The sequence below is a fragment of the Chanodichthys erythropterus genome, chromosome 15, assembly GCF_024489055.1.
Source record: "Chanodichthys erythropterus isolate Z2021 chromosome 15, ASM2448905v1, whole genome shotgun sequence".
Lineage (NCBI taxonomy): Eukaryota > Metazoa > Chordata > Actinopteri > Cypriniformes > Xenocyprididae > Chanodichthys > Chanodichthys erythropterus.
Window position 1 is genome coordinate 13054517 of NC_090235.1, and position 27341 is coordinate 13081857.

General features: G+C 36.9%; 1 long non-coding RNA gene across 2 annotated transcripts; it reads left to right on the forward strand.

The window, feature by feature from the left end:
- Positions 1-13541: 13541 nt before the first annotated feature.
- On the forward strand, positions 13542-15940 carry LOC137001966 (uncharacterized). Of its 2 annotated transcripts, none has more exons than XR_010891755.1 (6): positions 13542-13747; positions 14055-14142; positions 14249-14385; positions 14728-14815; positions 14922-15058; positions 15370-15940. It is a non-coding gene; the product is annotated as an uncharacterized lncRNA (long non-coding RNA). The 2 variants fall into 2 exon arrangements; XR_010891756.1 differs by having other exon boundaries at positions 14254-14385.
- Positions 15941-27341: the final 11401 nt, after the last annotated feature.

Sequence of the window (27341 nt, forward strand, 5' to 3'; positions counted from 1 at the left end):
TTCACAAAGTGAAAGAGGAGATTTACAGTTGAGCCTGTTTTTGGGCCTTTCCAAGGCTGCAGCTGCCTGTACAAAAGCTGCCTGTACAAATTAATTTATTGTTCATTAACACAAAGTCCAATCAAAATGTGTCTTACATCATTGCAAAGCTGAATATCTGTAGTTTACAAATATGTGCATGAATTTACTGTGTCTTGTTCAGAAAGTGAAAGAGGAGGTTTACAGTTGAGCCTGTTGTTGGGCCTTTCCAAGGCTGCAGCTGCCTGTACAAAAGCTGCCTGTACAAATTTATTTATTGTTCATTAAAACAAAGTCCAATCAAAATGTGTCTTACATCATTGCAAAGCTGAATATCTGTAGTTTACAAATATGTGCATGAATTTACTGTGTCTTGTTCACAAAGTGAAAGAGGAGGTTTACAGTTGAGCCTGTTTTTGGGCCTTTCCAAGGCTGCAGCTGCCTGTGCAAAAGCTGCCTGTACAAATTTATTTATTGTTCATTAACACAAAGTCCAATCAAAATGTGTCTTATATCATTGGAAAGCTGAATATCTGTAGTTTACAAATATGTGCATGAATTTACTGTGTCTTGTTCACAAAGTGAAAGAGGAGATTTACAGTTGAGCCTGTTTTTGGGCCTTTCCAAGGCTGCAGCTGCCTGTACAAAAGCTGCCTGTACAAATTTATTTATTGTTCATTAAAACAAAGTCCAATCAAAATGTGTCTTACATCATTGCAAAGCTGAATATCTGTAGTTTACAAATATGTGCATGAATTTACTGTGTCTTGTTCAGAAAGTGAAAGAGGAGGTTTACAGTTGAGCCTGTTGTTGGGCCTTTCCAAGGCTGCAGCTGCCTGTACAAAAGCTGCCTGTACAAATTTATTTATTGTTCATTAAAACAAAGTCCAATCAAAATGTGTCTTACATCATTGGAAAGCTGAATATCTGTAGTTTACAAATATGTGCATGAATTTACTGTGTCTTGTTCACAAAGTGAAAGAGGAGGTTTACAGTTGAGCCTGTTTTTGGGCCTTTCCAAGGCTGCAGCTGCCTGTGCAAAAGCTGCCTGTACAAATTTATTTATTGTTCATTAACACAAAGTCCAATCAAAATGTGTCTTATATCATTGGAAAGCTGAATATCTGTAGTTTACAAATATGTGCATGAATTTACTGTGTCTTGTTCACAAAGTGAAAGAGGAGGTTTACAGTTGAGCCTGTTTTTGGGCCTTTCCAAGGCTGAAGCTGTGTGCCACAGCTGCCTGTACAAATTTATTTATTGTTCATTAACACAAAGTCCAATCAAAATGTGTCTTATATCATTGGAAAGCTGAATATCTGTAGTTTACAAATATGTGCATGAATTTACTGTGTCTTGTTCACAAAGTGAAAGAGGAGGTTTACAGTTGAGCCTGTTTTTGGGCCTTTCCAAGGCTGAAGCTGTGTGCCACAGCTGCCTGTACAAATTTATTTATTGTTCATTAACACAAAGTCCAATCAAAATGTGTCTTATATCATTGGAAAGCTGAATATCTGTAGTTTACAAATATGTGCATGAATTTACTGTGTCTTGTTCACAAAGTGAAAGAGGAGGTTTACAGTTGAGCCTGTTTTTGGGCCTTTCCAAGGCTGAAGCTGTGTGCCACAGCTGCCTGTACAAATTTATTTATTGTTCATTAACACAAAGTCCAATCACAATGTGTCTTATATCATTGGAAAGCTGAATATCTGTAGTTTACAAATATGTGCATGAATTTACTGTGTCTTGTTCACAAAGTGAAAGAGGAGGTTTACAGTTGAGCCTGTTTTTGGGCCTTTCCAAGGCTGAAGCTGTGTGCCACAGCTGCCTGTACAAATTTATTTATTGTTCATTAAAACAAAGTCCAATCAAAATGTGTCTTACATCATTGGAAAGCTGAATATCTGTAGTTTACAAATATGTGCATGAATTTACTGTGTCTTGTTCACAAAGTGAAAGAGGAGGTTTACAGTTGAGCCTGTTTTTGGGCCTTTCCAAGGCTGAAGCTGTGTGCCACAGCTGCCTGTACAAATTTATTTATTGTTCATTAACACAAAGTCCAATCAAAATGTGTCTTATATCATTGGAAAGCTGAATATCTGTAGTTTACAAATATGTGCATGAATTTACTGTGTCTTGTTCACAAAGTGAAAGAGGAGATTTACAGTTGAGCCTGTTTTTGGGCCTTTCCAAGGCTGCAGCTGCCTGTGCAAAAGCTGCCTGTACAAATTTATTTATTGTTCATTAACACAAAGTCCAATCAAAATGTGTCTTATATCATTGGAAAGCTGAATATCTGTAGTTTACAAATATGTGCATGAATTTACTGTGTCTTGTTCACAAAGTGAAAGAGGAGATTTACAGTTGAGCCTGTTTTTGGGCCTTTCCAAGGCTGAAGCTGCCTGTACAAAAGCTGCCTGTAAAAATTAATTTATTGTTCATTAACACAAAGTCCAATCACAATGTGTCTTATATCATTGGAAAGCTGAATATCTGTAGTTTACAAATATGTGCATGAATTGACTGTGTCTTGTTCACAAAGTGAAAGAGGAGGTTTACAGTTGAGCCTGTTTTTGGGCCTTTCCAAGGCTGAAGCTGTGTGCCACAGCTGCCTGTAAAAATTAATTTATTGTTCATTAACACAAAGTCCAATCAAAATGTGTCTTATATCATTGGAAAGCTGAATATCTGTAGTTTACAAATATGTGCATGAATTTACTGTGTCTTGTTCACAAAGTGAAAGAGGAGATTTACAGTTGAGCCTGTTTTTGGGCCTTTCCAAGGCTGCAGCTGCCTGTACAAAAGCTGCCTGTAAAAATTAATTTATTGTTCATTAACACAAAGTCCAATCACAATGTGTCTTATATCATTGGAAAGCTGAATATCTGTAGTTTACAAATATGTGCATGAATTGACTGTGTCTTGTTCACAAAGTGAAAGAGGAGGTTTACAGTTGAGCCTGTTTTTGGGCCTTTCCAAGGCTGAAGCTGTGTGCCACAGCTGCCTGTACAAATTAATTTATTGTTCATTAACACAAAGTCCAATCACAATGTGTCTTATATCATTGGAAAGCTGAATATCTGTAGTTTACAAATATGTGCATGAATTTACTGTGTCTTGTTCAGAAAATGAAAGAGGAGGTTTACAGTTGAGCCTGTTTTTGGGCCTTTCCAAGGCTGAAGCTGCTCTCACCCAACAATGACCCTAACAAAAGGTGGAAAAAATGAATAAATAAATAAAATAAAAAGTTTAGGACATCTCTTTCTGTATATTGACACACATAATGTCATAAAGATGAGTTATGTGCTACATAAAGAGGAACCAACATGTATTTAGCAAGGCATTTGAGTGAGCAGCAAATCTGACCTCTTGGGTGAGACCAGGTTAAGAATGATCCCCTGGGGAGATTTTTAGCCTGCTCTCACCCAACAATGAACCTAACCCTTGAGGTGACCTTTGATTAATCTTGTTAATAAAATAGTATAAAGTCAAATTATTAACACTTTCCTCATCAGCAGTTTATACATTACTAAACTGAATATATAGTTAACAGTTTTATACTTTTATTTATTTTCATTTCACCCCCTATACAACAGGGGAAAAAATATATATATATAAAATAAAAAGTTTAGGACATCTGTTTTTGTATATTGACACACATATTGTCATACAGATGAGTTATTTGCTACATAAAGAGGAACCAACATGTATTTAGCAAGGCATTTGAGTGAGCAGCAAATCTGACCTCTTGGGTGAGACCAGGTTAAGAATGATCCCCTGGGGAGATTTTTAGCCTGCTCTCACCCAACAATGACACTAACCCTTGAGGTGACCTTTGATTAATCTTGTTAATAAAATAGTATAAAGTCAAATTATTAACACTTTCCTCATCAGCAGTTTATACATTACTAAACTGAATATATAGTTAACAGTTTTATACTTTTATTTATTTTCATTTCACCCCCTATACAACAGGGGAAAAAATATATATATATAAAATAAAAAGTTTAGGACATCTGTTTTTGTATATTGACACACATATTGTCATACAGATGAGTTATTTGCTAAATAAAGAGGAACCAACATGTATTTAGCAAGGCATTTGAGTGAGCAGCAAATCTGACCTCTTGGGTGAGACCAGGTTAAGAATGATCCCCTGGGGAGATTTTTAGCCTGCTCTCACCCAACAATGAACCTAACCCTTGAGGTGACCTTTGATTAATCTTGTTAATAAAGTAGTATAAAGTCAAATTATTAACACTTTCCTCATCAGCAGTTTATACATTACTACACTGAATATATAGTTAACAGTTTTATACTTTTATTTATTTTCATTTCACCCCCTATACAACAGGGGGAAAAAAAATATATATATAAAATAAAAAGTTTAGGACATCTCTTTTTGTATATTGACACACATAATGTCATAAAGATGAGTTATGTGCTACATAAAGAGGAACCAACATGTATTTAGCAAGGCATTTGAGTGAGCAGCAAATCTGACCTCTTGGGTGAGACCAGGTTAAGAATGATCCCCTGGGGAGATTTTTAGCCTGCTCTCACCCAACAATGACACTAACCCTTGAGGTGACCTTTGATTAATCTTGTTAATAAAGTAGTATAAAGTCAAATTATTAACACTTTCCTCATCAGCAGTTTATACATTACTACACTGAATATATAGTTAACAGTTTTATACTTTTATTTATTTTCATTTCACCCCCTATACAACAGGGAAAAAAAAAAAAATATATAAAATAAAAAGTTTAGGACATCTCTTTTTGTATATTGACACACATAATGTCATAAAGATGAGTTATGTGCTACATAAAGAGGAACCAACATGTATTTAGCAAGGCATTTGAGTGAGCAGCAAATCTGACCTCTTGGGTGAGACCAGGTTAAGAATGATCCCCTGGGGAGATTTTTAGCCTGCTCTCACCCAACAATGAACCTAACCCTTGAGGTGACCTTTGATTAATCTTGTTAATAAAGTAGTATAAAGTCAAATTATTAACACTTTCCTCATCAGCAGTTTATACATTACTACACTGAATATATAGTTAACAGTTTTATACTTTTATTTATTTTCATTTCACCCCCTATACAACAGGGAAAAAAAAAAAAATATATAAAATAAAAAGTTTAGGACATCTCTTTTTGTATATTGACACACATAATGTCATAAAGATGAGTTATTTGCTAAATAAAGAGGAACCAACATGTATTTAGCAAGGCATTTGAGTGAGCAGCAAATCTGACCTCTTGGGTGAGACCAGGTTAAGAATGATCCCCTGGGGAGATTTTTAGCCTGCTCTCACCCAACAATGACACTAACCCTTGAGGTGACCTTTGATTAATCTTGTTAATAAAATAGTATAAAGTCAAATTATTAACACTTTCCTCATCAGCAGTTTATACATTACTAAACTAAATATATAGTTAACAGTTTTATACTTTTATTTATTTTCATTTCACCCCCTATACAACAGGGGAAAAAAAATATATATATAAAATAAAAAGTTTAGGACATCTGTTTTTGTATATTGACACACATATTGTCATACAGATGAGTTATTTGCTAAATAAAGAGGAACCAACATGTATTTAGCAAGGCATTTGAGTGAGCAGCAAATCTGACCTCTTGGGTGAGACCAGGTTAAGAATGATCCCCTGGGGAGATTTTTAGCCTGCTCTCACCCAACAATGAACCTAACCCTTGAGGTGACCTTTGATTAATCTTGTTAATAAAATAGTATAAAGTCAAATTATTAACACTTTCCCCATCAGCAGTTTATACATTACTAAACTGAATACATAGTTAACAGTTTTATACTTTTATTTATTTTCATTTCACCCCCTATACAACAGGGAAAAAAATAAAAATAAAAATAAAAAGTTTAGGACATCTGTTTTTGTATATTGACACACATATTGTCATACAGATGAGTTATTTGCTACATAAAGAGGAACCAACATGTATTTAGCAAGGCATTTGAGTGAGCAGCAAATCTGACCTCTTGGGTGAGACCAGGTTAAGAATGATCCCCTGGGGAGATTTTTAGCCTGCTCTCACCCAACAATGACACTAACCCTTGAGGTGACCTTTGATTAATCTTGTTAATAAAATAGTATAAAGTCAAATTATTAACACTTTCCTCATCAGCAGTTTATACATTACTAAACTGAATATATAGTTAACAGTTTTATACTTTTATTTATTTTCATTTCACCCCCTATACAACAGGGGAAAAAAAATATATATATAAAATAAAAAGTTTAGGACATCTGTTTTTGTATATTGACACACATATTGTCATACAGATGAGTTATTTGCTAAATAAAGAGGAACCAACATGTATTTAGCAAGGCATTTGAGTGAGCAGCAAATCTGACCTCTTGGGTGAGACCAGGTTAAGAATGATCCCCTGGGGAGATTTTTAGCCTGCTCTCACCCAACAATGAACCTAACCCTTGAGGTGACCTTTGATTAATCTTGTTAATAAAATAGTATAAAGTCAAATTATTAACACTTTCCTCATCAGCAGTTTATACATTACTAAACTGAATATATAGTTAACAGTTTTATACTTTTATTTATTTTCATTTCACCCCCTATACAACAGGGAAAAAAAAAAAATATATAAAATAAAAAGTTTAGGACATCTCTTTTTGTATATTGACACACATAATGTCATAAAGATGAGTTATGTGCTACATAAAGAGGAACCAACATGTATTTAGCAAGGCATTTGAGTGAGCAGCAAATCTGACCTCTTGGGTGAGACCAGGTTAAGAATGATCCCCTGGGGAGATTTTTAGCCTGCTCTCACCCAACAATGAACCTAACCCTTGAGGTGACCTTTGATTAATCTTGTTAATAAAATAGTATAAAGTCAAATTATTAACACTTTCCTCATCAGCAGTTTATACATTACTAAACTAAATATATAGTTAACAGTTTTATACTTTTATTTATTTTCATTTCACCCCCTATACAACAGGGGAAAAAAAATATATATATAAAATAAAAAGTTTAGGACATCTGTTTTTGTATATTGACACACATATTGTCATACAGATGAGTTATTTGCTAAATAAAGAGGAACCAACATGTATTTAGCAAGGCATTTGAGTGAGCAGCAAATCTGACCTCTTGGGTGAGACCAGGTTAAGAATGATCCCCTGGGGAGATTTTTAGCCTGCTCTCACCCAACAATGAACCTAACCCTTGAGGTGACCTTTGATTAATCTTGTTAATAAAATAGTATAAAGTCAAATTATTAACACTTTCCCCATCAGCAGTTTATACATTACTAAACTGAATACATAGTTAACAGTTTTATACTTTTATTTATTTTCATTTCACCCCCTATACAACAGGGAAAAAAATAAAAATAAAAATAAAAAGTTTAGGACATCTGTTTTTGTATATTGACACACATATTGTCATACAGATGAGTTATTTGCTACATAAAGAGGAACCAACATGTATTTAGCAAGGCATTTGAGTGAGCAGCAAATCTGACCTCTTGGGTGAGACCAGGTTAAGAATGATCCCCTGGGGAGATTTTTAGCCTGCTCTCACCCAACAATGAACCTAACCCTTGAGGTGACCTTTGATTAATCTTGTTAATAAAATAGTATAAAGTCAAATTATTAACACTTTCCTCATCAGCAGTTTATACATTACTAAACTGAATACATAGTTAACAGTTTTATACTTTTATTTATTTTCATTTCACCCCCTATACAACAGGGGGGAAAAATGAATAAATAAAATGAAAAGTTTAGGACATCTGTTTTTGTATATTGACACACATATTGTCATACAGATGAGTTATTTGCTAAATAAAGAGGAACCAACATGTATTTAGCAAGGCATTTGAGTGAGCTGCAAATCTGACCTCTTGGGTGAGACCAGGTTAAGAATGATCCCCTGGGGAGATTTTTAGCCTGCTCTCACCCAACAATGAACCTAACCCTTGAGGTGACCTTTGATTAATCTTGTTAATAAAATAGTATAAAGTCAAATTATTAACACTTTCCCCATCAGCAGTTTATACATTACTAAACTGAATACATAGTTAACAGTTTTATACTTTTATTTATTTTCATTTCACCCCCTATACAACATCAAATACTCTACACAGAACAGCGTGGAAAATGAATGGATGGTTAATCTGAATTTAAATTTAACTCTATTGCAACATTACAGTTTTTTCACATTATTACATCTTCAGTAATTAAACAGCACTACATTAAGTTATATTCTAAGAGAACATGAATGACATTAGCAGGAGCTGATGAAGATCTGTAATCTTCCTCTCTGCAGCAGCTCTTCAACAAACATTTGTCATGCCAATGATCCCCAAGTTATGCACAAACATGCTATTTGTATCATTTATTGCTAACCCAACAAACAAATATTTCACATACTCAAGCTCTGAAGGTCATGTTACACTAAGATCTTGGTTCATTTCAAGTCAAACATAACTTAACGTCATACACTGACTGCATCGAGTGAGTCATTTCGAAACGCAACATCCACAGGGACCGGCTCCTTAAACTGATCAGAAGTCTGACGCTTTCTCTCTGATCCAGTAACCACTTCCTCTTTAGTCTTTTTCAGGTTGTCTTCCTCCGTTTTGCGGTCCCGGCCTGGACATGCACACACTCGAACTTCAAAACATTGGCGACCAAGAACCTGTCCGTCGAATGTCTCCAGGGTTAGTTCTGGGCTTGTTTTGTTGTGTGCAAAATTAGAAAACTAATGAACACAACTTTTGATGATGGCTGGGTCACTCTGTGTCTGTGCTCTGCTGAGCGGCCTCCACTTCGCAATGATGTCCTCTGGACGGGGATGACTGGCCGTCCAGCCCTCTGCCTCTGACTTTAGCCACCTTCGCTGCAGTTGGGGCACATCTTGAGCATTTTGCTGTCAAAGAGAGAACATTTAAATTAAAATTCAGGTTCACCCTTATGAAACAAAAATATATTGCAGTTTATTGGAAAATATCATGTAATATATTACGAGTTTTACATTTTTAGAATGAACCAGACAAATCGCTCCACCAACTAAGAACGGCCATGCACCACCACCCACAGAATCGAGAAAGAGCTATCAATCTGTCAATCCTTTCCGTGTCCGGGCCGGGTGAGGTTTCCCGTGTTGAGTCAAATTAAGCCGCAGGCTCCACTCCTGGTGGTGCCCTTCCGTCAATTCCTTTAAGTTTCAGCTTTGCAACCATACTCCCCCCGGAACCCAAAGACTCTTGGTTTCCCGGCACGCTGCTCGGAGGGTCATGGGAATAACGCCGCCGGATCGCGGGTTGGCATAGTTTACGGTCGGAACTACGACGGTATCTGATCGTCTTCGAACCTCCGACTTTCGTTCTTGATTAATGAAAACATTCTTGGCAAATGCTTTCGCTCTCGTCCGTCTTGCGCCGGTCCAAGAATTTCACCTCTAGCGGCGCAATACGAATGCCCCCGGCCGTCCCTCTCAATCATGACACCGGGTTCCAGAAACCCACAAAATAGAACCGGAGTCCTATTCCATTATTCCTAGCTGCGGTATTCAGCGGCGACAGGCGGCCTGCTTTGAACACTCTAATTTTTTCAAAGTAAACGCTCTGGGCCCCAGGGCAAAACCGGACGACCCAGTCAAGGGCATCCGGGGGGCACCGAGAGGCAGGGGGACACGGGGACAGGCGGTGGCACGCCTCGCGGCGGACCGCCAGCCCGCTCCCGAGATCCAACTACGAGCTTTTTAACTGCAGCAACTTTAGTATACGCTATTGGAGCTGGAATTACCGCGGCTGCTGGCACCAGACTTGCCCTCCAATGGGTCCTCGCCCATGGGTTTAGGATACGCTCATTCCAATTACAGGGCCTCGAAAGAGACCTGTATTGTTATTTTTCGTCACTACCTCTCCGTGTCGGAAATGGGTAATTTGCGCGCCTGCTGCCTTCCTTGGATGTGGTAGCCGTTTCTCAGGCTCCCTCTCCGGAATCGAACCCTGATTCCCCGTTACCCGTGGTCACCATGGTAGGCGCCGGACGTACCATCGAAAGTTGATAGGGCAGACATTCGAAAGAGTTCATGTTTTTTTTAGACATTTAAAAAAATAGTATAAAGTCAAATTATTAACTCTTTCCCAATCAGCAGTTTATACATTACTAAACTGAATATATAGTTAACATTTCAGGCCGAGAGAACAGGGGTCAAGTAAGGCCTTACCGAGGTCATTCAGAGCTTTGTTGTGGATATATGCTCACCAAAATATTTGTAAATAAGCCAAATCTAAAGCTATTTTCATGTATTTTATATCAAATTAATGAATTCACTGTGTCTTGTTCAGAAAGTGAAATAGGAGATTTACAGTGGAGCCTGTTTTTGGGCCTTTCCAAGGCTGCAGCTGCCTGTACAAAAGCTGCCTGTACAAATTAATTTATTGTTCATTAACACAAAGTCCAATCACAATGGGTCTTATATCATTGGAAAGCTGAATATCTGTAGTTTACAAATATGTGCATGAATTGACTGTGTCTTGTTCAGAAAGTGAAATAGGAGATTTACAGTTGAGCCTGTTTTTGGGCCTTTCCAAGGCTGCAGCTGTGTGCTACAGCTGCCTGTACAAATTAATTTATTGTTCATTAAAACAAAGTCCAATCACAATGTGTCTTATATCATTGCAAAGCTTGTGTTGTGTAGTTTCATGAATGAATAAATAAATAAAATAAAAAGTTTAGGACATCTCTTTTTGTAAATTTGAGTCAGCAGCAGATCTGCCCTCTTGGGTGAGACCAGGTTAAGAATGATCCCCTGGGGAGATTTTTAGCCTGCTCTCACCCAACAATGACACTAACCCTTGAGGTGACCTTTGATTAGTCTTGTTAATAAAATAGTATAAAGTCAAATTATTAACACTTTCCCCACCAGCAGTTTATACATGATACCTTACAACATTATTAAACTGAATATATAGTTAACATTTTTATACTTTTATTATTGATTTTCATTTCACCCCCTATACCTCCTAATAAAAGTAAAAAAAAAAAAAAAGAATAAATAAATAAAATAAAAACTTTAGGACATCTCATTTTGTATATTGACACACTTTGTCATTAAGATCCTTGTTTGTAAAACAGTTAACAGTTTCAAGAGTTGACCTGCAATGACCCTTGCCCAGCCCCCTCTAAAGGGTGTGCACTCTACCCTGGAAAGGTGTGAAAGTCATCCTGTACTGAGGATCAAAGTTTATCAACACTATCATTCAGAAGTTTAACATAAATTAGATTAGAATTTCTAGATTTGAAGACTAATAAATGATATTAATTAATTATTTTGAAGACTACTGATTTTCATTTCACCCCCTACACCTCCTAATAAAAGAAAAAAAGGAATAAATAAAATAGTATAAAGTCAAATTATTAATACTTTCACCGCCAGCAGTTTATACATTATACCTTACAACATTATTAAACTGAATATATAGTAAACATTTTTACACTTGTATTGATTTTTATTTCACCCCCTATACCTTGCAATTAAAAAAAAAAAGAATGAACCATAAATATATCAAATAAAAACTTTATTGACACATGTTGTCATAAAGATGCTCTACAATGACTCTTGAGTTAAGATAAAGATTGAGTTAGGATAAATTAGCCTATGTGTTTGTACACTATAATACAATTATAGAGTCTGTTTGGGTAGGTTGTCAGTCATCCAGCCACTCCAGCTCCTCTTCCTCCCCACGGCCTGTGAGCTGCTGGAGGCGTTGCCATTGGAGACGACATAGCCAAGTAGAGCCCTCGACCTGTAAGTGCTCGGATGGCTGTAGCTCTTTAAATCCCTCCTCGTCGAGGACAATGGTGTAATTTTCCGGAGTTGCTGTGAGGCTGAAAAATTTGCATCTCGTCCTGTTTCTTAAAAATATCAGTTTGTCTGTGCTCTGCTGAGCGGCCTCCACTTCGCAATGATGTCCTCTGGACGGGGATGATTGGCCGTCCAGCCCTCTGCCTCTGACTTTAGCCACCTTCGCTGCAGTTGGGGCACATCTTGAGCATTTTGCTGTCAAAGAGAGAACATTTAAATTAAAATTCAGGTTCACCCTTATGAAACAAAAATATATTGCAGTATATTGGAAAATATCATGTAATATATTACGAGTTTTAAATTTTTAGAATGAACTAGACAAATCGCTCCACCAACTAAGAACGGCCATGCACCACCACCCACTGAATCGAGAAAGAGCTATCCATCCATCCCGGCCTGGACATGCACACACTCGAACTTCAAAACATTGGCGACCAAGAACCTGTCCGTCGAATGTCTCCAGGGTTAGTTCTGGGCTTGTTTTGTTGTGTGCAAAATTAGAAAACTAATGAACACAACTTTTGATGATGGCTGGGTCACTCTGTGTCTGTGCTCTGCTGAGCGGCCTCCACTTTGCAATGATGTCCTCTGGACGGGGATGACTGGCCGTCCAGCCCTCTGCCTCTGACTTTAGCCACCTTCGCTGCAGTTGGGGCACATCTTGAGCATTTTGCTGTCAAAGAGAGAACATTTAAATTAAAATTCAGAACAACATTTCTTTTTTGGAATAAATAAACAGCATGATAAATTAGCCTATGTGTTTGTACACTATAAGAGGCCAGTCCACTGCGTGATGAACTTCCCTGAAGGACAGAGGGATGTCATCCGGTTCTATGCACAAAAACAGCTAATCATTTCTTTGAAGCTTCTTGGTCTGAGACAATGGTACACACATTTAAAGATTACCCTTTCTATGTAATATTTCTAATCTAGATTAGAATTTCTAGATTTGAAGACTAATAAATTATACTAATTATATTAATTATTTTGAAGACTAATAAAGAAAATGTGCATTGCCCCTTTTAAAATAAATAATAATAAAAAAAGAATAGGTAGTAAGAAAATAAAATAGTTCTAAAATAAACTATGTAAAATTTGTTGAGACCAGGATAACAATGCATCCCCTGGCGAGATATATAGTTAACATTTTTATGCTTGTGTTTATTTTCATCTCAGCCCCTATAATAAATATATTACATTTATTTATATATAAAAAAATTTTTTATTGTTTTAAATAAAATAATAAACTTTAGGACATCTCATTTTGTATTTTGACACAATTTGGCATAAAGATGCTCCTTTGTTATAAGACACACAGTTTCACACATTTTCAAGAGTTGACCTGCAAATGAGCCCTGCCCCCACCAGCCACCTCGAAATGGTGTGCACTCTAAAGTCAGCCTGAGGATCAAAGTTTATCAACGCTATCATTCAGAATTTTGTGGTGAGTCATTGTTTTTATTTCATTTTTGGAATACATGAATACTACTAAGCAAGTCGTGTGCCAACCGCCAAGAAAAACTCCAGAAAGAAGAACCATGCACGTTCAGGTGTGCGGCGTTCTAGGTGATATTTCTGTTGGATTAGAAATAATACATAGAGAAGCAACACTCTCGCGTTCTGAAGCGCGGCCGCCATTTTTAACCGGACACGATGGTTTTCGGCAAATATCTCCGCGAAAACAGCACCAAAAACCATGACCAAGGTACCGTTCTTTTCAGCAAGACGAGACGTTTAAAAGAGCTAAGCAAACGACGGCTACGTCGTGTTTCCGCCGAGATATTTCGCCGAGCCAGAAGCCTGCTTTCAGCGCCTAACCCACGGGAGGGTTTGTTTACGGAGAAGGTGAGTGCCTTTTTTTATTCATTTATAACGAACATTAATAACTGAAAACATCTAGGTGATACAGATGCTGATGATGATAATAAATGTGAAGACGACACATGATGATAGGGGTAGCCAATGCCAAAAGCTCTTTAATTAGACAGTCCTAGTCAGTGTTTGTGTGTGTGTGTGTGTGTGTATATGTATCCATCCTGCCTGCACAATTTAGTAAAAGTTCATATTGGAGGGATTAGTTAGTAAAACATTTTTGTGGTTGTTTTTTGAAAAGTATACACTAACCATTTTTTTTTATATATATTTTTCATAGATTCTTTAACAGCAGGAATTACACCCTCTGTCTGCATGTGTGGGAGAAGATTCAGGCCATTTTTGGAGGCTGATGATCCAATTGTCCGGTGTGTGCCTCACTGCTTTGTCATTTCCAGTTGCCGTACAATACTCAAAATTCCATCAAGTGTGTGTGTGTTCACTTTTTCTCTTCTTCTGTTGTTATTGGAAAAGATTAGGATGGGCTTGGTGGTGAGAAACATACCTTCACTCCTTCCTGCAGCATCTTCTGTTCCTCAGAGCTCCTCGAGATGCTGAGAGCAAGCCACATTTTGAGCCAGAAACGGAGCCAGCATCTGGAAAGTGCTCTGGTGAGTCCTATTAGAGATAAAGTGTCACATCATCCTTCACAGAAAGGATCTCACACACGCACTCTCACACACACACACACACACACACACGTACAGAGAAAAACAAATCAATACATTTTGAAGAAAAAAATAGGTTACAAGGGTAGGATTGGTTTATTTGCATTTAAGTTTAGTTAATTTACTGTCATTAATAGGTTCTAAGTACATGTAACATGTGTGTATTTAGGTTTGACAGTAAAAGTTCATATTGGAGGGATTAGTTTGTAAAACATTTTTGTGGTTGTTTTTTGAAAAGTATGTATTACACTAACCATTTTTTTTTAATATATATTTTTCATATAGATTCTTTAACAGCAGGAATTACACCCTCTGTCTGCATGTGTGGAAGAAGATTCAGGCCATTTTTGGAGGCTGATGATCCAATTGTCAGGTGTGTGCCTCACTGCTTTGTCATTTCCAGTTGCCGTACAATACTCAAAATTCCATCAAGTGTGTGTGTGTTCACTTTTTCTCTTCTTCTGTTGTTATTGGAAAAGATTAGGATGGGCTTGGTGGTGAGAAACATACCTTCACTCCTTCCTGCAGCATCTTCTGTTCCTCAGAGCTCCTCGAGATGCTGAGAGCAAGCCACATTTTGAGCCTGAAACGGAGCCAGCATCTGGAAATAGCTCTGGTGAGTCCTATTAGAGATAAAGTGTCACATCATCCTTCACAGAAAGGATCTCACACACGCACACGCACACGCACACACACACACACACACACATAAACGTACAGAGAAAAACAAATCAATACATTTTGAAGAAAAAAATAGGTTACAAGGGTAGGATTTGTTTATTTGCATTAATTTACTGTCATTAATAGGTTCTAAGTACATGTAACATGTGTGTATTTAGGTTTGACAGTACGTTCATCTATTTGATATATTTACACATATTTTCACACGTATGCATTAGTAAATAACTCCTTTTCAATATTTTCCAGGATGCAGAGTGGGTGAGAAGGACTGAGCTGGGTGACAGTTTTTTTTTCACGTCACACAAGACACTGTGAACATGACGCTGGACGACGAGACAACATTATTGCAGAGTTTTTCCTACCTGAATGATCTCAGGCCTGATTGTTGTGAAGCTTACCAGCATTGTTTTACATTTAATAACTCTTTGGTGTTTTTTCATAGTGCTTGGAGCCTATACATAGTGCCTATACAGATCCGTGTACCATGTATTTCCTACATAAATAAATAAATCAATATATAAAAAAAACCTTTAGGACATCGGTGGCAGAGATCAGTGTCAAAATGTTTTCTAACTGTTCAAAGACACACAAACTTTATTACCTTGAATGTATATTTAACATTGTTGTACTGGTATTCAATTTTTCCACCGCCTTTGTTCACTTTGAGAAACAAGTTTAATGAAGATAAAAATTTAAATATTAAAAGAATCTTTTGTTTAACCATGTATTTGCTATTTCTGCTTTAGTTTTGTATAATTCTCCATGTTTTGTAATATAACCTTTGATTAATCTTGTTAATAAAATGCAATTTCTCTTAACCAAATAATATCATTTTTTCTTTTATTAGTAGCCTACCATTGCAATTATCCTCTGCTTTATCATTTCACTGATTACTTGATTTATACACAAGAATCAGGATCACTTCATCTGTAAAGTAAAAAAGATGTATTTTGAGCCTTGACCTCTAACCAACTTAATCTCTCTTTCACACCTACACACACCCACACCCCCACACACACACTCACACACACACACACACACAGAGAAACAATGGAAATGCTAATTAAAAACATCCCCCCACTCCCTCCATGGTCTTTTAGGATTCTAGCTCAACATTGCCATACAGTGGACAGGTATATGTTTGCAGGCTCTGGTTGTTTATCCACACACCAAATACTAACTTGAACACATATAAACCTACAAAATAACTTAAAAAGAAAAGCAAAGCAATCATTTTCTTAATTTTCAACACATTGATCCTATCTAAAGTCATATTGTAATGAGAGGTGTTTTACACAGTTTATTTTAAAGTTAATCTAAAGACCTATCTGAAGACTAATAAAGGCAAATGTGCACTGGTCCCCCTTTTAAAAAATAAAATAAAGAATAAAAGGAATGGGCCGTTAGGTGGTATGAAGTTTATACTTTACAATAAACTATTTAAAATTGGTTGAGACCAGGGTAAACAGGGCATCACCAGTGAAGAATCTTATCCTGGAACCACCCCCTCCACATCGTCATACGGTGGACAGGTACATGTTTGCAGGCTCTGGTTGTTTATCCACACACCAAATACTAACACATATAAACCTACAAAATAACTTAAAAAGAAAAGCAAAGGAATCATTTTCTTAATTTTCACCACATTGATCCTATCTAAAGTCATATTGTAATGAGAGGTGTTTTACACAGTTTATTTTTAAAGTTAATCTAAAGACCTATCTGAAGACTAATAATAAAGGCAAATGTGCACTGGTCCCTTTTAAAAAATAAAATGAAATGAAGGATAAAAGGAATGGGCAGTCAGGTGATACCCTGTTTGCCTTGGTATCGACCAGTTGTAAAGTATAAATAGCATCCCACTGCCCATTTATTGTATTCCTTTTTTTTTTTTTTTCATATATAAGGGCCATTTTCCCTTATCAGTCTTCAGAATAGCCTTCAGAATAACATTTTGCCTTTTGTCCGGGTTTGATGAATAGTTTTGTCCAGGTTCCAACCCAAAAAGACACGGTGGAAAAGACACCGCAGCATATGCGCTGCGCGTGCAGTGGCCGGACTAGCGCACGCCATTTTGTGTCACAGCGGCGCACACGTTCGCGGACTAACGTGTTGACGAGGGTGACGAGAGGGAGCTCACCCTTTAATACCAAAACCTTACCCTAATAGGGAGGCCCGCAGCACATACGCTGAGCCTGGTTGAGGACAGGGGACGAAATATGAAAAATGTGTCCTCAATTTACATTTATTAGAGACTAACGGGACACTGAACGATGTGAAAATAAGCACAACGTTCAGTCCCCTGGAAAACAGGAGCAGAGGGGGCATCAGCACTGGTGACAGGCTTGTGCAGCATACGTGCTGTACAAAAATGACAGAAATGACAAAAATGACAAAAATGAATAAAAGTGCATAAAATGAGAGACTGAAAGGTTGAGAAACACAGGCCAGCGAGAGTGTTGTTGAAAAAAACAAAGCAAAACAGCCCATGCGGCCATACAGCACATGTGCTGTATGGCTCAGCAGGAGAGCTGCGCCCCTGCAGCACATGTGCTGTTTCCAACCCCCGGGTAAACCTCCTGATGGTGACACACAAAACTCAGATAACAGAAACAACATTAAACACTAACAGATCTCTGTAGATCTCTCCATCTTCACTTATTACAAACCACTCTGACTTTGTTTCTTTCATACAAATCTTCTTTATGAGATGTTGATGTTTTATCAAATTTATAAATGTCACCGTTATGGAGGTAAGCGCTTGTTTTAGCTGGGCTCCTGAGCCTTTACATTTTAATTATTTTTCACCAATTGTTGCAATTATGTTTTAAAGCATGCATTGCAAAAGAAATCATGAGAAAAATCTGATCATATGGATTTGATTGTTCGTTGTTATTTTTCTCATCATACAGTGGCCTTATTCTTTGGTCTCTGAATATTGTATTTTCTTTCATGTTATTATAGTCCAATGATGGTGTATAAAATCCTGCCATGCTTTGATATTTTGAAAGCTTTCATTATTGTGCAGAAATTATTCAAACAGTATCATACAGATTCACACAGACATCAAGATTCTGCGTATGATCCTCAACAATGGTGACAACATTTTCAGATAAACAGATTAACTCTGAACATCACAAAACAGCTACTAAAGTCACAAAAAAGATTTTGTTTAGTGTCAGCATCGTTGAGGATCATACGCTGATTCATGATGTCTGTGTTGAAGGTTGGATAAAAAGCCCTCCTCAAAGCTCTTGTCTGTATAAAAAATTAAATATAATAAAGCATTAATAAAACTAACAGTTAATACATTCACAGCTTGACGCTTTAGAGATGTTGACTAAATCATCAGCACTAAACAACTCAATTCATCTGATCAGAAGTTCTCTTGCGTTTATTGCTATCGCTATCATGTCTTGATAACACAGTTAAAGCAGCCGGAGAAAAACCTAATGTTATGTGTCAAGAATCAAGAGCCCCATCTAAAGCAAACGTTGTTGCTTGTTTTGTGATGTTCAGAGTTGATCTGTTTGTCAGTATTTTGTATTTATTTATCGTGACCGTTCTTGAGAATCATGTGCTGATTCTTGATGTCTGTGTGTGTTTTTTTTTTCTTGAGTAGTCAGATTATAAAAGCTCTTTTCAACTTCATATGGTAACACATTTTCTGAAAATAAATAATATAACATCTATTTGACCGTCAATACTGGATGGCACCATTGAATCTGACCATTCCACAAAGAGAATGTCAGCATCTAAACAAAACCACCATGACTGTGATTCCCAAAGCATTGTAAACCTAAATTGATAACCTTTAGCTCACATCACTATTGGGAAACACAGCCCAGATCATAGTTTCTCTGACCATAACAAAAGTGCTTTACAAACACAAAGCTGGAACAGCCAGAGTTATATTAATGTTAATAGAGTCAAGAGACCAACTAAAGGAAATGCTTTTCACCATCATGGTGACTTCAAACTAAACTTTCATTCAAACATTAACATCTAAACATCTGTTCATTCTCAGTAAGAACTTTTGTTGATGTGTGACAGAAATCAAATCAAACTGGTTAATAATAAGTGTAATAATGTTTAATGGCTGGAAGTCAGTTGTAGATGTTGTGTCTCTCTCTTTTTCTCTTGTTGTTTCTTCAGTGATTCTGCTTATTATCATCAGGTGTCTCCACTAATTGTCAATCATCCCTCAATCATCAATCAATTATCTTATTAACTTTAACACTGCTTCAGTGTTACTTTTTAACACCCGGTAAGATGGACTCATAAGTTCACTTTGGGTGTTAATTTAACACTGGGGACTTTGCTGTGGTATAGTTAAGTACTTTCACTTAAATGACAATTAATAGGTAATTTGCATTGCCATTTAAGTGAAATTATTGAACTTAAATATACAAGCTTGATAAAAATGATCATTCTAGAAGAAAATTTCAGATGGCACTTTCAGAAAGGCTTTTGCATCTGAGCTCTTCGTGTATTAATCATGTTGATAGGCCCTATAAAACAAATATTACATATTAATCATGTCAATTTCCTGCATCTGTTATTGACGTCCAAATGACGTCCAAAAAAATTACCCCGTTCAAAGGTCAAATGTTGAACGTCAAGATGACGTCCAAGTTGGGTCATGGTTGGACGTCCAAATAGTGGACCTGTATAATTGACAAATATATTAGTTTTTTTCTACCATGATTTCGGTAAAAAAATATGTTGTGTACTGTAAAATTTAGGGTTACAAAACCAGTATACCGTATTGTCTTTTACAGATTCCACATTTTTTTCACGGTATATTCCTGGCAACCACAGCTGCCGGTATTTTACCGTAAATTTGACAGTTTTTTTTTAACTGTGTAGTTTGGACGTGGAATAGATGTTCAGAAATGGTCATGGACCGACGGACCTAATATAGACATGATCTGCATGTCTATCCGACGTCCAGTGTTTAGTGGGATTTTTTAACATCTTGCTTCTGTAAAAATGAATGTTTTTGTTTGCTTAAAAATCTACAGATTTATACTGTGAATTCCAATGTGCACAACCCCAAAAGATGTAGTTTTACTCAAATAATACCATAAAATCTAAGGTTTTTAGACATTTTCAACATTACAATAATTAATTGTAAAATGTATGCATATTTATTTGTTTTCACAGAAAATATTTATAATTTCAACATTTTATTACAGTAAAAAACAAAGTTTTACCCAGTCTCACAATTAACGGTTATTCAATCTATTTAATACAGTAAAAGGAAGTTTTTGGTTTTACGCTCCATTACCGTTGGAATTTGACGGTGTTTTGCTGTATATTTTACTGACTTTTTTTACAGTGTATGCAAGAGCAAAGAGATGTGTTTTTAGTCTAGATTTAAACTGACAGAGTGTGTCTGCTTCCCGAACAATGCTAGGAAGATTGTTCCAGAGTTTAGGTGCTACATAGGAAAAGGATCTGCCGCCTTCAGTTGATTTTGATATTCTGGGTATTATCAACTGGCCTGATTTCTCAGATCGCAATAGACGTGAAGGACTATAATGCACCAGGAGCTCGCTTAGATATTGGGGAGCTAAACCATTTAGTGCTTTATTACCTCTGTTGTCTCCTTCTTTCCGTGACACCATGACTCCTTTAAAAATAATATTATTTAAAATACTATAAAAGGTTTTATGAAACTGCAGGGCTCTTTGACACGTTCTTACATACACTCTTCCAGTCTTGTCACTTAAGACTGTTTTTTGGTAACCAGGGCTAAACTAACCTTGTTGTATTGTTTGCTTGCTTTACCTGAAATGAAAGAAAGGCAATTTTACCCTCCATCTTTCTTTAAAATTATGCACTTACCTGTACTTCACTGTGGGAATTAACATATATATGTGCACATCTGATCAAACAGATTATTTTTTAACTCCATTTGCTTTGTGATAAAAAAAGTAATAAATACATTTTATAAATAAAAAAAAAACCTCCACTCTCCTTAAGTTTTTTTGTATTGCTAGTGGGGCAGCTAATACATTTCTGGTCACCCTGTTTGAGCAATACGTTGTGTTGAGATTGATCCATGTGAAATACCAACTCAAGTCCTACAGAAACAAAAAACTGCAGAGAGGTGCATGTTATAATGGTACTACTAACAGCTCAGTAATTTGTAATGATAGCAATATAGTTTAGCTAAAAGGAAACCTAACCATCACACGGGAATGCAATATAAGTTTAAAGCAATGTAAGTTGTAGTTCTGCTTTAAAATACAAATGTTGCCATATTCAAAGAAAGATTTTTTTTTTTTTTTATAAAAATGTTGCCATATTGAAATAAATATTTTAAAATGTAGGCTAAGTGTCACTAATTAAACTAGTATATGTTCAGATAGTTGTCTACCTCTTACATGTCTGTGTCTCGAGAGATTGCAGAATTCAAGTGACAATGATGCCTTTTAAACAAAGGTTTTGGAGGAGCGCGTTCAAACGGTCTATCTAATCAGCTCGAGTGGAGGTATATATATATACACAGAAGAGAGCCGACTCACCTTACCTCTACAGTTTTCTGCATCCCTCTGCCACTCCGCCTGCTCCTCACTCTCAGCTGGGATACGGGGCGAACTCTGGGTTTGGGCTAAATAAATTCCAAGATCGGAGACGCAACTCGTTTTTTGGGACTTTTACATTTTTTTTCCCAGGTGGGGTTCTTCGTACACGGGTGGAGTGTGCTCCTCTCCGCCTCACCACCTCTCATCTTCGTACACGGGTGCAGTGTGCTGCTCTCCGCTGCAAAGGCCGGGCGGAGGTCCCCCCGGTAGGGGGATCCTCGGCGCGCCGGCCGGCCGAACCTTCCGCCGGGTTGAATCCTCCGGGCGGACCGTGCGGACTCCACCCATTTACCTCTTAACGGTTTCACGCCCTCTTGAACTCTCTCTTCAAAGTTCTCACACCGGCCTCACACCGTCCACGGGCTAAGCCTCCATCAGAAGGACTTAGGCCCCCGGGCCCGCGCCGGGAGGATGCGGTCTTCCGTACGCCACAATTCCCTCGCCCATCTCAGGGGACGGGGATTCGGCGCTGGGCTCTTCCCTCTTAGCTTGCCGCTACTGAGGGAATCCTGTTTCTTTTCCTCCGCTTAGTAATATGCTTAAATTCAGCAGGTCGACCGACGTTTTCAACTAACCCGCCCGCAACTCGGACCGCAAAAAGAAAAGGAAAATATTGTACCCGACCCGCATTTCTTTAAAAGTAGTAAATGCTCATTGTAGCGTCATTAGACGTAAGAACTAGGGGTGCGGGGGGTTGTGGTTTATGTGAACGATAGAGGAACATTCCATTCTATCATTTTGGAAATGTTATGAAAACGTTATTTTCTGAACGTTCACAACACCCTGCCCCGCTAGACATTTTACGTTCCCAGAACATTCTCAAAACATCCCCACTGGTGTTAAGGACGTTGTCTAATAATGTTCCCAGAACGTTCAGAGACGGTCACAATGTGGAGGTCTTTTAAGGTTTGGGGGACATTATTTGGCGGACGTTCACAGAACATTTAGGAAACCATATTTTATTTTTTTAGGGAACATCCCTGCTGTCCTCGTCAAAAATGTCGATTAATAAGAGTATCTGCTCAAACAAAAAATAATTTTTCTTAAATGTTTTACAAAAAACAACTGCACATGCATGAGCTAATGTACCTGCTGTATCACTGCATCAACAACTACACAGTTACTGTCTTTAAACATGCAGCAGAGCATCAGTGTTTCAGGATCATCACTGACTGAAGCTCAGGATCTACTCTCCAGCACAATGGTGACACACAAAACTCAGATAACAGAAACAACATTAAACACTAACAGATCTCTGTAGATCTCTCCATCTTCACTTATTACAAACCACTCTGACTTTGTTTCTTTCATACAAATCTTCTTTATGAGATGTTGATGTTTTATCAAATTTATAAATGTCACCGTTATGGAGGTAAGCGCTTGTTTTAGCTGGGCTCCTGACCCTTTACATTTTAATTATTTTTCACCAATTGTTGCAATTATGTTTTAAAGCATGCATTGCAAAAGAAATCATGAGAAAAATCTGATCATATGGATTTGATTGTTCGTTGTTATTTTTCTCATCATACAGTGGCCTTATTCTCTGGTCTCTGAATATTGTACTTTCTTTCATGTTATTATAGTCCAATGATGGTGTATAAAATCCTGCCATGCTTTGATATTTTGAAAGCTTTCATTATTGTGCAGAAATTATTCAAACAGTATCATACAGATTCACACAGACATCAAGATTCTGCGTATGATCCTCAACAATGGTGACAACATTTTCAGATAAACAGATTAACTCTGAACATCACAAAACAGCTACTAAAGTCACAAAAAAGATTTTGTTTAGTGTCAGCATCGTTGAGGATCATACGCTGATTCATGATGTCTGTGTTGAAGGTTGGATAAAAAGCCCTCCTCAAAGCTCTTGTCTGTATAAAGAATTAAATATAATAAAGCATTAATAAAACTAACAGTTAATACATTCACAGCTTGAGGCTTTAGAGATGTTGACTAAATCATCAGCACTAAACAACTCAATTCATCTGATCAGAAATTCTCTTGCATTCATTACTATCACTTTCATGTCTTGATAATAAGTTAATGCTGCCAGAAAAATCTGATGTTATGTGTCAAGAATCAAGAGCCCATCTAAAGCAAACGCTCACCTCTATAACGGTGACTTCAAACTTTATTATTTTCTATAAAACACACACGCAGAAGGCGATCTTCTCGTGACCTTGTTCAACTTTGCCTAAAAGTTCTCTAAAAGTGACAAAAATTCTGACATTTTACAGAACATTTGTGACATAAACGTCCTCTTTTGGTGATGAAAGTGCTGCAGTTCAAGGTTCCTTATATGACTTTAGGGGGACGTTCCAATTTGGGTCATTTTATGGTCACATAAGAACGTTCAAAACATTGAACTTCAAAAACATTTAGCAAATATTAAAAACATCATAAAGACGTTACGGCTATAGCAATGTTGTTCTCACAACGTTTTCTCTATATAATGAGAACATTCATTATGTACAGATTACAATGTAAGGACGCTTTTTATAAACATTGTACTCAGAACGTATTATGATAACATTATGAAAACATTTAGCAAATAATGATAACATTAAAAGCATGTTCTCAGAATGTTATCCTAAGAACGTTTTCGCTCAACATTATGAGAACATCAGTCAAGTACAAATAACGTGATAAAGACGTTACAAGAACGTTGTTATGAGAACGTTTTATATCAGAGTTATATTAATGTTAATAGAGTCAAGAGACCAACTAAAGGAAATGCTTTTCACCATCATGGTGACTTCAAACTAAACTTTCATTCAAACATTAACATCTAAACATCTGTTCATTCTCAGTAAGAACTTTTGTTGATGTGTGACAGAAATCAAATCAAACTGGTTAATAATAAGTGTAATAATGTTTAATGGCTGGAAGTCAGTTGTAGATGTTGTGTCTCTCTCTTTTTCTCTTGTTGTTTCTTCAGTGATTCTGCTTATTATCATCAGGTGTCTCCACTAATTGTCAATCATCCCTCAATCATCAATCAATTATCTTATTAACTTTAACACTGCTTCAGTGTTACTTTTTAACACCCGGTAAGATGGACTCATAAGTTCACTTTGGGTGTTAATTTAACACCGGGGACTTTGCTGTGGTTTAGTTAAGTACTTTCACTTAAATGACAATTAATAGGTAATTTGCATTGCCATTTAAGTGAAATTATTGAACTTAAATATACAAGCTTGATAAAAATGATCATTCTAGAAGAAAATTTCAGATGGCACTTTCAGAAAGGCTTTTGCATCTGAGCTCTTCGTGTATTAATCATGTTGATAGGCCCTATAAAACAAATATTACATATTAATCATGTCAATTTCCTGCATCTGTTATTGACGTCCAAATGACGTCCAAAAAAATTACCCCGTTCAAAGGTCAAATGTTGAACGTCAAGATGACGTCCAAGTTGGGTCATGGTTGGACGTCCAAATAGTGGACCTGTATAATTGACAAATATATTAGTTTTTTTCTACCATGATTTCGGTAAAAAAATATGTTGTGTACTGTAAAATTTAGGGTTACAAAACCAGTATACCGTATTGTCTTTTACAGATTCCACATTTTTTTCACGGTATATTCCTGGCAACCACAGCTGCCGGTATTTTACCGTAAATTTGACAGTTTTTTTTTAACTGTGTAGTTTGGACATCGAATAGATGTTCAGAAATGGTCATGGACCGACGGACCTAATATAGACATGATCTGCATGTCTATCCGACGTCCAGTGTTTAGTGGGATTTTTTAACATCTTGCTTCTGTAAAAATGAATGTTTTTGTTTGCTTAAAAATCTACAGATTTATACTGTGAATTCCAATGTGCACAACCCCAAAAGATGTAGTTTTACTCAAATAATACCATAAAATCTAAGGTTTTTAGACATTTTCAACATTACAATAATTAATTGTAAAATGTATGCATATTTATTTGTTTTCACAGAAAATATTTATAATTTCAACATTTTATTACAGTAAAAAACAAAGTTTTACCCAGTCTCACAATTAACGGTTATTCAATCTATTTAATACAGTAAAAGGAAGTTTTTGGTTTTACGCTCCATTACCGTTGGAATTTGACGGTGTTTTGCTGTATATTTTACTGACTTTTTTTTACAGTGTATGCAAGAGCAAAGAGATGTGTTTTTAGTCTAGATTTAAACTGACAGAGTGTGTCTGCTTCCCGAACAATGCTAGGAAGATTGTTCCAGAGTTTAGGTGCTACATAGGAAAAGGATCTGCCGCCTTCAGTTGATTTTGATATTCTGGGTATTATCAACTGGCCTGATTTCTCAGATCGCAATAGACGTGAAGGACTATAATGCACCAGGAGCTCGCTTAGATATTGGGGAGCTAAACCATTTAGTGCTTTATTACCTCTGTTGTCTCCTTCTTTCCGTGACACCATGACTCCTTTAAAAATAATATTATTTAAAATACTATAAAAGGTTTTATGAAACTGCAGGGCTCTTTGACACGTTCTTACATACACTCTTCCAGTCTTGTCACTTAAGACTGTTTTTTGGTAACCAGGGCTAAACTAACCTTGTTGTATTGTTTGCTTGCTTTACCTGAAATTAAAGAAAGGCAATTTTACCCTCCATCTTTCTTTAAAATTATGCACTTACCTGTACTTCACAGTGGGAATTAACATATATATGTGCACATCTGATCAAACAGATTATTTTTTAACTCCATTTGCTTTGTGATAAAAAAAAAGTAATAAATACATTTTATAAATAAAAAAAAAACCTCCACTCTCCTTAAGTTTTTTTGTATTGCTAGTGGGGCAGCTAATACATTTCTGGTCACCCTGTTTGAGCAATACGTTGTGTTGAGATTGATCCATGTGAAATACCAACTCAAGTCCTACAGAAACAAAAAACTGCAGAGAGGTGCATGTTATAATGGTACTACTAACAGCTCAGTAATTTGTAATGATAGCAATATAGTTTAGCTAAAAGGAAACCTAACCATCACACGGGAATGCAATATAAGTTTAAAGCAATGTAAGTTGTAGTTCTGCTTTAAAATACAAATGTTGCCATATTCAAAGAAAGATTTTTTTTTTTTTTTATAAAAATGTTGCCATATTGAAATAAATATTTTAAAATGTAGGCTAAGTGTCACTAATTAAACTAGTATATGTTCAGATAGTTGTCTACCTCTTACATGTCTGTGTCTCGAGAGATTGCAGAATTCAAGTGACAATGATGCCTTTTAAACAAAGGTTTTGGAGGAGCGCGTTCAAACGGTCTATCTAATCAGCTCGAGTGGAGGTATATATATATATATACACAGAAGAGAGCCGACTCACCTTACCTCTACAGTTTTCTGCATCCCTCTGCCACTCCGCCTGCTCCTCACTCTCAGCTGGGATACGGGGCGAACTCTGGGTTTGGGCTAAATAAATTCCAAGATCGGAGACGCAACTCGTTTTTTGGGACTTTTACATTTTTTTTTCCCAGGTGGGGTTCTTCGTACACGGGTGGAGTGTGCTCCTCTCCGCCTCACCACCTCTCATCTTCGTACACGGGTGCAGTGTGCTGCTCTCCGCTGCAAAGGCCGGGCGGAGGTCCCCCCGGTAGGGGGATCCTCGGCGCGCCGGCCGGC